Genomic DNA, 15,224 nt, shown 5'->3' with positions numbered 1-15,224 from the left:
TTCAGAGTGTGCGCGTTCCTCCTCAACGAAGTCCGGCGGCTGGGCGCGTGTGGTCCGTTGAACCCGCGACTCCGTCACCTGCAGTTGCTGCTGCTGCTGCAGTTGCTGCTGCTGCTGCAGTTGCTGCTGCTGCTGCAGTTGCTGCTGCTGCAGTTGCTGCTGCTGCTGCAGTTGCTGCTGCTGCTGCAGTTGCTGCTGCAGTTGCTGCTGCTGCTGCAGTTGCTGCTGCTGCTGCAGTTGCTGCTGCTGCTGCAGTTGCTGCTGCTGCTGCAGTTGCTGCTGCTGCAGTTGCTGCTGCTGCAGTTGCTGCAGTTGCTGCTGCTGCAGTTGCTGCAGTTGCTGCTGCTGCAGTTGCTGCTGCTGCAGTTGCTGCTGCTGCTGCAGTTGCTGCTGCTGCTGCAGTTGCTGCTGCTGCAGTTGCTGCTGCTGCTGCAGTTGCTGCTGCAGTTGCTGCTGCTGCTGCAGTTGCTGCTGCTGCAGTTGCTGCTGCTGCTGCAGTTGCTGCTGCTGCTACAGTTGCTGCTGCTGCTACAGTTGCTGCTGCTACAGTTGCTGCTGCTGCTGCTACAGTTGCTGCTGCTGCTGCTACAGTTGCTGCTGCTGCTGCTACAGTTGCTGCTGCTGCTACAGTTGCTGCTGCTGCTGCTACAGTTGCTGCTGCTGCTACAGTTGCTGCTGCTGCTACAGTTGCTGCTGCTGCTGCTACAGTTGCTGCTGCTGCTGCTACAGTTGCTGCTGCTGCTGCTACAGTTGCTGCTGCTGCTGCTACAGTTGCTGCTGCTGCTGCTACAGTTGCTGCTGCTGCTGCTACAGTTGCTGCTGCTGCTGCTACAGTTGCTGCTGCTGCTGCTACAGTTGCTGCTGCTGCTGCTACAGTTGCTGCTGCTGCTGCTACAGTTGCTGCTGCTGCTGCTACAGTTGCTGCTGCTGCTGCTACAGTTGCTGCTGCTGCTACAGTTGCTGCTGCTGCTGCTACAGTTGCTGCTGCTGCTACAGTTGCTGCTGCTGCTACAGTTGCTGTTGCTGCAGTTGCTGCTACAGTTGTTGCAGTTGCTGCTGCTGCTGCAGTTGCTGCTGCTGCAGTTGCTGCTGCTGCAGTTGCTGCTGCTGCAGTTGCTGCTGCAGTTGCTGCTGCAGTTGCTGCTGCAGTTGCAGTTGCTGCTGCAGTTGCTGCTGCTGCTACAGTTGCTGCTGCTGCTACAGTTGCTGCTGCTGCTGCAGTTGCTGCTGCTGCTGCAGTTGCTGCTGCTGCTGCAGTTGCTGCTGCTGCTGCAGTTGCTGCTGCTGAAGTTGCTGCTGCTGCTGAAGTTGCTGCTGCTGCAGTTGCTGCTGCTGCTGCAGTTGCTGCTGCTGCTGCAGTTGCTGCTGCAGTTGCTGCTGCTGCTACAGTTGCTGCTGCTGCTACAGTTGCTGCTGCTACAGTTGCTGCTGCTGCTGCTACAGTTGCTGCTGCTACAGTTGCTGCTGCTGCAGTTGCTGCTGCTGCTGCAGTTGCTGCTGCTGCAGTTGCTGCTGCTGCAGTTGCTGCTGCTGCTGCAGTTGCTGCTGCTGCTGCAGTTGCTGCTGCTGCTGCAGTTGCTGCTGCTGCTGCAGTTGCTGCTGCTGCTACAGTTGCTGCTGCTGCTACAGTTGCTGCTGCTGCTACAGTTGCTGCTGCACCATGCCCAGTGCAGTGCGTTCTCTCAGTCAGTACCGCTTGCAGAGTTCCCCAAACGCCAGTTGGCGCTACCCACCACCGTGCTCCGGCCTCTCCGCGTTCATCAACGTACTCCTCCCCCCATTCAAATACAAATTAACTCTTTCCACGCTGCGCTCGCCCGATGATTGTTAAACACCTCCCGCCTGACGCGCTAAGCAATTAACTCTCCCCGCGTTAATAGAGCAGATTCCATATTTCATTGAGATGAGTGTGCGTGTGTGTGCGCACATGTGTAAACATCACCAATGGAGAGACAAAGGCGGTCGGGCGTTGTGCTCGCCACCCATCCCCATAGAAAATTAACCGTGCTGCTGACACAGGCAAAACCAATGTTAATGATATTGCTCACCTGCCAATACTGGGACATCTGTGAAAAATAACTTCATAGCTCATCGGGTTCTTCCAGTCAGTCTTGACTTAAGATTCTGATTTATTAGGCAATGCTCACGACTGCACCCCCCCCCCCTACCTGCGCCCAGATTCAGTTGGTACGGTCCAAAATCATAACCCTGCCGCTTATGTAACCCGATGAACGTTGCACGCATCACAGCGATGGTATGGTAGTTATGTGTGTTGAACCTCTTTCGCACCGTACGTAGCTAACCGTGCTAATCGGACGTGCGGGGGAATGACAATATACCTGTCAACCCGTACGGTTTATCCCCGTATTCTTGTACAGGGAAATTGAGTTTTCAGGTCCATACGGCGTACAGCCGTTTCACTACGGGCAAAAACAAATATCTGTCTATTTGTGTTTCTCCCTTGTGATGGGACTTTGTATGGACGAACGTTGAGATGTATAAGGGCACGGGATGACCAATTAGGTCTGAGTTGGTCTCTAATAAGGAAGGGCACCAGTAAGTGTAAAGGCAGAACACAATGGAGGATGGGGTCCACCGGCAATAGGGGAAGCGGGTGATGAGTATCAGATCACCGTTAGGGACCCCCCCCCCCCAACAACACCTGGATAGCAAAGGGTGAGTGGAGGAAGACCCAAGCTAGATTTGCTCGCGATCTCCGGCCAGCAGGGAGCAGGAACGGTTTTTGAAACCCAGCTTGGACACGCGGTGGGGGAGCAGGGTGAAGGGCAGAGGAGCCAGGAGTCGCCGGCTCCCTTCCTCCTGGGACCACGGTGGCAGGCCGGGGTTGGCACACGGTTTCCTTGTGAATGTAGCCCAAAAGTGGGTGGTAAACGCCATCTCTAAGGCTAAATGTGACTTTTAAGGGTGTGTGTGTGTGTTCGGGAACACGTAGCCTCTGGTGCGAGTGTGCGGATAAAGGGGTCGTCCTGGGGTATAGCACAAGGCGCTTAAACAAATGTTAAACGCTTCTGAGAATTCGCTAAAGTACCACGGGCTCTGGAGACCACCTGGAGAAGATTCCAGGCCACGTGTTGACAACGATGGCGAACGATTGGAGACTCTTGACTTTTTGAAGTTACTAACATTACATTTCATATCATGTTACAGTGTATATATATTATCCGTCCTTTTCCATGAAAAACGATAGTCCCATGTAAGTACTCTTTGGTTCTTTCGGTAAAGTCACGTAGAAGGGAAATAATAAAATAATAAAAATACAATTATTACGACGTTTCGGCCACAACACAAGCAGCCGTCCTCAGGTGAAGAAACAGAGCTGTCGGAAAGACAGCGCTCCAATGAACACTGCTAAGCTTGGCAGCGCCTTTAAAGCTGGGTGGGAGGAGCAGAGCGCTTTGACAAAGGAGTTTACATATCAACAGAAGAAATTAGCATTGAAGTAGCTGTGTTAATGTGAGAGATTAGCAGGATGTTAAAGTCTGAAATAATAAAATATCTCGACGTCCCTAGCAGTGGAACTGCTGAACCAGCGAGAGAGCTGTTACAACAAGGTTAAATATCCCATGTAAGGGGCCGTCCATAAATGACGTCACGCACCTGGGGGGGGGGGGGGGGGGAAGGAGATCAGACATTTGTGACGATGTGTGACGATGTGTGACGAGGGGGGGGGGGAGTTGAGAAATGTGACGTCACATCAAAACGCGCAACTTTAAATAAATATAGACAACACGTTCTGCTTAATTAAATATACTTTTTAGTAAATGTTTTCTCTTGCAACATCAGAGTGCAGCGCCATTAAATACGCACTACAATGACAATAGTTTAAAGCGATTTAAAGCATGTTTTATTTGGGGGGGGGGGGGCAGAGCTTTGTGACGTCATATTTGAGGGGGGGGGTCTGACTTTTTGTGACGCCGTGTGACGAGGGGGAAGGGGGTTAAAAATCCTCAAAAATCGCGTGACGTCATTTATGGACGGCCCCTCGGGATATCGTGCCCGACCGAACATCCCTCAAATTTTCACCTTGCGGGAGGGACTATTCAACGGGTGCCATAGGGAGGCAGTCAACTGTGATCGGCCTATGTTGCGGGTCTCGACTGGTCCTCGTCACGGGAATGGTGAATTTCCAATGCCGGTTCAGGGCTGCCAATGTACAGGGTGGTCCAGATGTCTTGTGTCCCTCCTTTAATTATCTAAAACTTTACGTGTTGTAAGGTTTGTCTAAAACAGAAGTGAATATGGCAAAGGGGGTCCATGAATTGAGGGATCACAAGGCATCCGGACAGCCCTGTAATATGATACAACATATGACCGTCGTCGTGAGACCGAAACGTCGTGAGAATATTATTGTGTTATTTTATTTGATCAATTTATTATTTTATTCTCATTCTACGTGACTTTACCGAAAGAACCAAAGAAGATGAACATATGACCATTTCTTTCCTCGGTAAAGCCTCTGCCGAGATTCAAGACTGCTCTTCAGTAGGTCCCTGCCACATTTTGGATGTTTGGCCAATTGCATCGACGAATTGCTACGTTGTCGGAAATTGCTGAACAATCCGTTGCTGTACGTTACTTCTATGCTTCCGCGCCTTCTCCGAATTGTCTGTGGTTAGCTCCGCCCGTGTAACTCTCTCTCTCTGTCTGTGTTCGAGAGCTGAATCTAATGGCGGGACCCCGGGGTCCCATCAGCCCCCGGCTCTCGCATAAACTGCGTTGCGACGTCATTTTATGTCTGTTGAAGGCGAACGATACGGCAAATTCTATTCCTTCTGGACGCATTCGTCCTCCCGGCTGCGCTTGGACGACACGACGACGGAACGATCCGCGCCAGGCGGGTCACGGCGTTTGTGTGCGCGGTGGGACGGTAGTCGCCAAAAATAAATTCAGCAATTATGATTTTGACTTTCGTTTATTCAAGGACCCCGGTGTGCCGCCATATCGTCAACTGTTGACAAACAGCTGTGGAATTGAACAGCATCGATCATCCGTGCAGGCAATGACAGACGAATGGGGTGGGGGCGGGGGGGAGGTTGTTGACATTGCACGGGGCCCAAGCACGGTCACGATCCTGAGAAACCTGACTGACGAGAGCGACAATTGGGGCTTCTCAAATCTCAGTCGCCTCCAAAACGAACACCCCACCCCACCCTCCGCTCAACTTGACGGAAGACTCGCCCGACCGGTTCAGTAGCCCACAGCGACAGCCATGGGCGACCAGTAGGGGGCCTCATTCCTCGCGCAACATTCTCTGGGAGAATGAGAATGAAATAATAAATTGATAAAATAAAATAACACAATAATATTCTCACGACGTTTCGGCCATAACACAAGCAGCCGTTTCGGCCACAACACAAGCGGCCGATGAAGGCTGCTTGTGTTGTGGCCGAAACGTCGTGAGAATATTATTGTGTTATTTTATTTTATCAATTTATTATTTTATTCTCATTCTACGTGACTTTACCGAAAGAACCAAATAAGATGAATCCTTGCAGTCACGAAAGCTTTAAATTGAAAAATTATCTGGGAGCTTGGTGATCAGTACACGCAAGCCCATTGTGAGAGGTATACTGGCCGCTGGTGGAGAATCCTTGTAAAAAAAGGTGTCAGTTTTGTTGCCAGATAAAAGGGTAAAAAACCAATTATCATATTTTGTTACTGGCAAATGAGGTTTCCAATGGTGTAAATTCTTACCCCGAGCTCTCATACTCTGATGGTGCATTGTCTTTGAGTTGTGCGCCTTTTGGCGTCTTCTGGTCCAACACCATGTGAGACGAGGCTCTAAAGAAAGCTGTCTCGGGTGTGGACCAATCAATTTCAAGGACAGTGCCACATACATTGTCAGAGTTGTAGTTTTTTGTTTGCGTTCCGACCGCAGGTATTGTGGTCAATGTAAACATGACTCCTTGTAAAAAAAAGGTGTCAGTTTTGTTGCCAGATAAAAGGGTAAAAAAACAATTATCAATTTTCAGAATATTTGGTTACTGCTGCTATACATTTCCGCGCGCTGATAAGCCACTTCGTTGAGCTATTATTTGTGATAAACAGGTCGCTTCTGGAAGAGAGCTATATAGATCAGTGGGCGTTGCCTGGTGAAATAAAAAAAGCTTAGTTTAGAATAGGTGGCAAGTGACCGGTAGTGACTGCCGTAGCGAGAGGTAGACTGGATGTGGTGAGCCAGGCACGGTAATATGTTTCGAGGTCGCTGATCCGGAAAAACTCGATCGAAGGAAGCCTTGGGTGGCACCGACAAGGCACTCAAAGGAATCATGGTCGATTTTTCTCTTTGATCCAAAAATTTCAACTGAGAAAACGGAGAGAGATGAACACGTGAATGGAGGACTAGTTGATACCAGTTGCAATTACTGGCGAAACGTCGTACTCGAATTGTAAATGTCGTGGGTTTACTCTCCAGCACACCGGTGTGCTGTACTAGTAACGAATGGGCATGTTATGTTTATGCGGCAAACCTTACTAATTGGCTCTGTCGGGTGGTGGTGGGTTTAACGACACATTTATATATTTACGCAATATAACCTAGAACCCTCTATTATGGACATGACGCCAAGTTAGAGACATCAAATTGACTCGGTTAGGAAGCCTCAGTAGAAGGGATGACGGCTAGCGGTCGAGACTAATAACAGAGTGGCAGCAAAAGTAGAGATTATGTATGTGTGTTAAACTTATTGCGCACCGTACGTAGCCAACCGCGCCAATCGCAGGTGCAGTGTAAATATGTACGGATGTTGAACTTCTTTGCCGCCGTACGCAGCCAACCGTGCTAACCGGAGGTGTGGGCGGATGACATCGGTTCGCGTGTGGGATCCAGGTGGAAGGGTTTTCACAGCGGTATCGTGAAATTAGGGCAGCGGTTTTGCAAGGCCTTCATCCAGCAGTAGATACATCGTGGCAGACGTTGACGATTATGATGGTAGAGTTACAGGGTGGTGACGTCGTCACTTTAACAATTCAAAGCATGCTGAGAATCCGAAATGGGCGCCATTGTTTAGTTTGTGTAATTTTTTTTTTAAGAATGAAAATTCGAGCTGTGGGGTTTAGGGCCTCGCCATTCGTGATGCGTAATCGTGATGACACACGGCCCAGCGATGGCGCGCATTCGGTTTGTATCTGGCGGGCCGCTCTGGTTAATAACCCGTAACAATACCGCTTATCATACCTGTCAACCCCTTATCAGTGCCTGCTTTATTTACAGACGAATTCAGACCTGATTGGTCATCCCGTGCCCCTATAAATCTCAACGTTCATCCTACAAAGTCCCATCACAAGGGAGAAACAGAAATAGACACGTTTTTTTTTGCCTGTATTGAAACGGCTGTAGGCCGTATGGACCTGAAAACTAAATTCCCCTGCACAAGAATACGGGGTATACCGTGTGGGTTCACATATATGATATAGTGTAGTGTATAGTAGTGTAGTGTGTAGTTATAGTGTAGTGTATAGCATACCTGTTAAAACCTTATCAGTGTCCTACCTTAGTATAGACCAATTCAGACCTAATTGGTCACCCCGTGCCCTCATAAATCTCAACGTTCATCCTACAAAGTCCCATCGCAAGGGAGAGAAACACAAACAAATAGACGCATTTTTTGCCCGAATTGAAACGGCTATACGCCACCGTATGAACCAGAAAACTAAAATTTTCCCTCTACACAAATACGGGTAGACCGTATGTATTGACGGTTTTGCTAGTGCTGGGATGGGCGACTACCATGCATAACAGTTGCATACTTTAACACCACCGCTCTGGTCTTCGCATCTGATTGGCTCACAAGTGATGACATCACATTTGTCCCCCGTCTATTCAAGACCGAAGCAGGAGGATTTCTCCATCAACTCTGACTGCCCGCCTGATGATGCTGGTTGTTGATTACTGGTGCAACGTCGTACTCGAATTGTAAATGTTTTGGGGTTTACTGTGTGTGTGCTGAACTAGTAACGACTTGAAACGCTTTGGTTACGTGGGTTACGCGACAAACGTTACTAATTGGGTGTGTCGGGTGGTGGCGGGTTTAACGACACATTTATATGTACGCGATCTAACCCAAAAACCGATATTATGGATGATGATATTGGTCGCGAAAGCCTGCTACGTGTTAAACAGGTGCTATAGGCTGTTGTGGGCAACAGAGGGCGGAGCAGCAAAAAATTCGATCGTCTCGTCATCGACGCATCGCCTCCTGCCTTCACGAACCCGCACTGACCAGAGTGGTGAAGTATGGCCAAACAACCCCCACGACCCACGCGGCGCGGGGAGGCCCTCTTCCGGCGGGTGGGTTGACAACACGTGCTTGTGGCATGTAGGCGCAGAGGAGATATCGCTCTGTCTGCCGTCCTTCATTTTTGTGCTGTTGTCCTTCCCACGTACCTCTGCCAATTACCACGCTTGGCTACGTGGGGCACCAAAGACGTTCAAAAAAATATGGCATTGCTCAGAATGCTCGTCTGTGTGCGTGGCATCTGAATGAGCGTTCTAAGCCAGGGGTTTCCCACACTCCGATTCCCGCGGTAGGACCACCACCACCACGACCACCACAATCCGTCGTTCTGCGTTCGCCAAATTCAGTCCTCCCCGTTCAAATACGAAGTAACTCGTTCCTGCACTGCACGTGCACGATGATTGTTACGCGCGACCCGCCTGACGCGCTCAGCAATTTGAACGATGTCTTCGTTAAAAAAAAAATCCCGTTAAAATTAAGATCGAGATCTCAGTAATGCGCGTGTGTGTGTGCACGCGTTCCACGTTTGTGTGTGTACACACGTCCGTCCCGTCGTTGTTCGTGTGCCAGTGGTTTTTAACCTGGGGGTGCACGCACCCACTGGGGTTGCGAGATGGGGGGGGGGGGGGGGTGTGCGAGACAAGGCCAGATTGTTGTTGAAGGTAAATAATCGAAACACAAATTAAGCACTGGTCACGTTAAGCAAACAACTTGCTTTGTTTCATCACACCCTGTGTATGTATCGACATTGTACATTTTAACGCTTGAGAAACCAAGGGGTGCAAGGCTGCCGTAGAGGTTAAGAACCACTGGTCTAGAGACCCCACCAGGGGACCGGTCTGTCTGTCATTGTTGAGATCCTCCATCAGAGAACGTGTCTGTAATCTCAACGTGTCAATGTTATCCCCAAGATCTGTTTGAAAATTCCTCAACCGACACGCTTTACCCAAAAGGGGCGTCAACGAGCTGTCTGTCATTGTTGGTGGTGTAACAGGGGCTCTTGAATTTGTCATCCGCACTCTAATTTGTAAGTAGATTTGCGAGCGCCCCCTGGGCAATAGGCGGGCGAGTGGGGCCAGAACACCGGCGTCAAATTGAAGGTCGCAGATTCCTGTGGCTTCTGGGAGCCCACGGGCGCGCCACACCACTCCATCGTTTCTCCTTCGCCCATTGCGTTGGAGAGTCGCCGAAAGGGGGACGGCGAGATGGATCTCGGGGATCACAGGACCGGATCGTGATGAAGAGATGATGGAGGAGGATGAGGAGGGGGTGGCGCGGGTGGTTGGTGCCCAACTCAGACTAAGTTTAATTTCAGTCGAGACCCGGATGAGTGAACGAGTGAGTGGGTGGGTGGTTGGGTGAGTGAACGAGGTAGCGCATTAGTGGCTGAGTGAAGGAGTGAGATGATGGGTGAGTGCGTGATTGCGTGAATTAGTGGGTGGGTGAGTGATATGGTGGGTTGAATACGTGCACACGTGTACACACACACGGCACACGTGCATACACACACGGAACACGTGCACACACACGTGGAACACGTGCACACACACGGAACACGTGCACACATGTACACACACGGAACATGTGTACACATGTACACCCAGACGGAACACGTGTACACATACGTGGAACATGTGCACACACACACACGTGGAACACGTGCACACACACAAACATGGATTACGTGCACACAAACGCACGCTGAGATCCCAATCTTAATTTGAATCGGCTTTTATTTTTTTACGAAGACATCGTTAAAATTGCTGAGCGCGTCGGGCGGGACGCGCGTAACAATCATCGTGCACGTGCAGCGCAGGAGCGAGTTACTTCGTATTTGAATGAGGAGGACTAAATTCGGTGAACGCAGAACGACGGATTGTGGTGGTGGTAGTCTTACCGCGAGAATCGGAGTGTGGGAAACCCCTGGCTTGTGAACGCTCATTCAAATGCCACGCGCACAGACGAGCATTCTAAAACAATGCCACATTTTTTGGGTTATTCCACCCGGTGAGGCCAATCGAGCGACTACAGAGCTACTTTTCCCGAAGCGACCCGGCCACAAATTGATAGCTCACCGACGAAGTTGCAATATCACGCGTGATGTTGATTCTCAAGGTGGAGGAGAACATCGGAGGATCCCGAGACAAATCCACGGGACCACGGAGATAGAGACACTGCAAACTCCAAATACACAGCAGGCGTCAGGATCGAAATCGAACCCACGACCTCCTGTATACCAAGCGAGGTAGTTAACATCTCCTAGCCACCCTGATGGTGATGAGAGAGATGCAAACTCAAACTATACAGCATCAGGCGTCAGTGTCGGGATCGAACCCACGACCTCCTGCATACCAGGCGAAGTAGTTAACATCTCCTAGCCACCCTGATGGTGATGAGAGAGATGCAAACTCCAAATATACAGCATCAGGCGTCAGTGTCGGGATCGAACCCACGACCTCCTGTGTACCAGGCGAGGTAGTTAACATCTGGTAGCCACCCTGAGATGGTGATGAGAGAGATGCAAACTCCAAATATACAGCATCAGGTGTCAGTGTCGGGATCGAACCCACGACCTCCTGCATACCAGGCGAGATAGTTAACATCTCCTAGCCACCCTGATAGTGATGAGAGAGATGCAAACTCCAAATATACAGCATCAGGTGTCAGTGTCGGGATCGAACCCACGACCTCCTGCATACCAGACGAGGTTGTTAACATCTCCAAGCCACCCTGATGGTGATGAGAGAGATGCAAACTCCAAATATACAGCAGCATCAGGCGTCAGTGTCGGGATCGAACCCACGACCTCCTGCATACCAGGCGAGATAGTTAACATCTCCTAGCCACCCTGATGGTGATGAGAGAGATGCAAACTCCAAATATACAGCAGCATCAGGCGTCAGTGTCGGGATCGAACCCACGACCTCCTGCATACCAGGCGAGATAGTTAACATCTCCTAGCCACCCTGATAGTGATGAGAGAGATGCAAACTCCAAATATACAGCATCAGGTGTCAGTGTCGGGATCGAACCCACGACCTCCTGCATACCAGGCGAGGTTGTTTACACCGCGCCACCGTGGCGCCATGCATTCACAGCCTCGCTAAATATTAAAAAAATCTCGTCTGCTGACTCTTACAAGAAATATGTTGAAATGTGTTTTACGTTCTTCTGCCTATGCCGGCTTATCCGAGCATCAGGAACTCGACGTCTCTGGGCTCCCACCTCGATTCCTCGCCGTCCGCACACTCGCCGCGTACTTGGCAGGTGCAGGCGTAGCCCCGCAAATGTCCGGGTCACTCCGCTGCCGGCGGAAGGGACTGCAGAGCGCCGCTCTCTACCCTTTGCGGTACGATGGATGGCAGACGCCGGTGCCGAGGTCCGCTTGTCCACGACGAGGGGGCTTCAGCGGAGAGAGTTCGTGGAGTTTTGCTGTCCCTCGTACTCCTCCGTTGAATGAGTGCAGGCCACATTGGGCTCGGTTTAACGCGCATGCATCATGCACGTTGACGCATTAACCCCCCCCCCCCTGCCCCACTTTGCGTAAGAGCGCAGAAGCGTGGTCACCCACATCTACGCCTCTAAATAAAGAAATAAACAGGTGGCCTTCTCTACAAATCTGGCTGTCGCCCGATGCGGCTGGACTCAGCACCGTGATCTCTACATTGGGTCAAACTTAACATCTCTTAATGTTCGACGGCTTGTGCACCAGATCTTATCTATTCACGATGTACTTACAAAAAAATCCGAAGACTACCTAGTGGATCTCCTCTCTGTTTCAAAGAACAAATTTGACCTCAGGTCTTCGCTCATATACCAGCTTCACATTCCCTATTGCCGTATAAAAACCGTAGGAAGGGCCTTTGCTATTGATGCCCCCAGGGTCTGGAATGCTATTGCCAATAAACTGCAACTTGAATCACTACCTATGAGATCTTCACTCAAAACTGCTCTAGAGGAGTTGTACACCCCTAGCTGCCACTGCTATTCAGTGGCCTAAAATATGGCTCTAGATTTTGGTGTTATAATTTATTTATGCAGTTTATTGTTAAAAATTTGGTCACAGTCCCTATGATCACTGTTACATTGCATTTATGGTTTTTATTTTGGTGATTTCTAAAACGTTTTTTTGGTTTGGCCATGTTTTTGTTTAATGTAGTACGGAGTTAGACTGATGGCCTTAATCTTAGTTGTCTTGTGGTTGTTGTTGTTTGACTTGCATCCCACTGGGATTTTTGCACAGCGTTGGTGTACGGTGCTATTTCAGGAATATTTTGATGTTTTTTTTCCTGGATTTTCTGTTTGCACAGTCACATAATCACTTTAAGATGTTTTCTTGTTCATGTTTTTGTTTGTTGCGGTTGCACCCGATTCAAGAGCCGAATGGCTCACAGGGCTATACCAAATAAATGAACTATGAAGCTATGAACTATGTAATTACTGGCGTAAAACGTCGTACTCAGATTGTAAATGTTGTGGCTTGGGCTCTCCAACACACCAACGTGCTGTACTAGTGACGAATTGGCCACGTTCTGTTTACGTGACAACCCTTACCAGTTTGCCGTGTCGGGTGGTGTCGGGTTTAACGCGATCTAACCCCCAAAAAACCTCTCTTATGGATGATATTGGTCACCTGCTACGTCTTCTTGGTTCTTTCGGTAAAGTCACGTAGAATGGGGATAAAATAAAAAATTAAAATTCTCACGACGTTTCGGAGGCAACACAAGCTTCCGTCTTCAGGTGGGACAAGTCACAGCAAGATCGCTGATCAAGTGGGGAGGCTCTCAAGCTTAATTACAGGTTAAAGGGGGGGGGGGGGAAGGAGGGCAGGGCCAAGTGGGGGACATTGATGGGGTGTGGGGCTAAGTTAATCATTCTTTTGTTCTGTTGATGGTGCGGTACGTCCAGTGGGCCACTGCACGGGGGGGACAGTGGGAAATTAAGTTAATCATTCTTTTGTTCTGTTGATGGTGCGGTACGTCCGGTTACGTGTTCAACACGTCGAATTGCGAATGTTGTGGGTTTACTCTCCAACACGCCGGTGTGGTGCTGAAGCAGCAACTTATACAGACATACAAAGATCCTCCGTGTAGCCTGAACAGACTGTTGGGGCAAGTGCTGTTAGCGAGCGGCACCTATGAAGGTCGGCACGGCACGCGAGGGGGTGGGTGGCCAGCACCACGCCCGGCCGCCTTTGTCTTCCCAGTGGCGATGTTTACTACACACCGCATCAGGTGTGTAGTAAACATTCCCCTATACAGTATATAGATAGGTAGATAGACTGTCGGGGCAAGTGCTGTTAGCGAGCATCTATTAAGTCCCGGTGGTCCTTGAAAAGGTGATGTAGCTAGAACCACTCCCGGCCGCCTTTATCTTCCCGGTGGTGATGTTTATACAAGTGCGCAAAGCTTCTCACTTTAGGTTGAGTCGACCTAGGGGAGGCCCGGGACCGGTTCAGATAATAGTCACTGGGGTTGGTGGCCTTGAGCGGGAATTGAACTCGGGTGGCCAGGTTCGTAGTGCAGCGTAGCGCTAACCACTACACACACAGAGATACACACACAGAGACAACACTGTGTGTGCACTGTGTGTGTGTGTACTGCATGCGGCTACTGTGTACTGCGTGTCCTGCGTGCGTACTGTGCATGCATATTCTTGGTTCTTTCGGTAAAGTCACGTAGAAAGGAAACAATAAAATAATAAAAAATATAAAACAATAAAATTCTCACGACGCTTCGACTGCAACACAAGCAATGTGTATACATACTTCGTGCGTCTACTGTGTACTGTGTGTGCACTGCGTGCGTGTACTGTGTGAACTGTGTGTACTGTGTGTGAACTGTGCGTACTGTGTGCACCGTGTGTGCACTATGTGCGTACTGCGTGCCTACTCGTGTGCGGTGTCCACTGTGTGTATTGTGTGTGCACTGTGTGTGTACTTCAAAGTGCGGGGCCCGTAGCGTATGTAGCTACTTTTGCTACTAGGATCATCCGGCACTGGGAAGAACTACACACACAGAGAATCATTTGGTGGGACCCCGGGGTCCCGCAAAAATCAGGTCAATAATTATTATGTTTCAGTCCGCCCACTACGTGACCCCGCCAGCAACGCGCCGCCCGCCCAGACTCGCGCCAACAAGCGCCAGCAGGCGGCGATCACCACGATGGGCGCCACCCCACCGGCCAAACGCGAGCCCCCGGGGCGACGACGCCCTCCGGTCAGCCGTCGATCCTCAGCTTCTTTGCCAAGGCGAGCCCCACCGCCGCCCCCCCCCCCCCCCCAGGCAGTGAATTTAACGTGTTTGTGTCATTTTACAACTTTTTACGAAACTTAGTGCCACGAGTAGCTCTCGACGAGGCCAATCGATTGACCACTAGAGTTTTGTTGTCGGTAAGGTAGCGAGACTCGTGTGGCTACGAGGGGTTTTCCCACCCCGGGGCAGTGATGGGACCCCGGGGTCCCGCCAATTGCTTCAACTGACCCCCCCACCCCAAACACCAACACGCAGACCCGCCTGTTGGTTCTAACTACGGTGTCCCACGTTACTGCCGAGTGGACCGTGGACGTCTGGCGGTGGTAATTCCAGAAGGTTCTTTGGATATAGAATCCTCAGCGTCGTCACCCTTGTTTGATGTCATGGGACATCCCTTGCCAGTATATAAAAATATCAGAATAGGTTTAACCCTTGCCGCCAATAAAACCAGTTGTGTTAAGATGCTAAAGCACCCCGAGCTCTCAGTGTCCTGACAGTGGCATTGTGTCTTTGTGCCGTTCGCCTTTTGGCGTTGTCCTCTGGGTCTAACACTGTTAGTGAGACGAGGCTCTAAAGAAAGCCGTCTCTGGTGTGGACCAATCAGTTTCAAAGACAATGCATCATCATCATATACTACCAGAGCATGTGTTTTTTTGGTTTGCATGTTCACCACAAGTACCGTGTGTGGCGTTGTTCTCTGGGTCTGACACTG

This window comes from Petromyzon marinus, chromosome 63, assembly GCF_048934315.1.
Source record: "Petromyzon marinus isolate PM22_M1 ecotype Great Lakes invasive population chromosome 63, UKy_Petmar_22M1.pri1.0, whole genome shotgun sequence".
NCBI classification, from domain to species: Eukaryota; Metazoa; Chordata; class Hyperoartia; order Petromyzontiformes; family Petromyzontidae; genus Petromyzon; species Petromyzon marinus.
The sequence above is the reverse complement of the archived record's forward strand: the minus strand, read 5'-3'. Positions refer to the sequence as shown.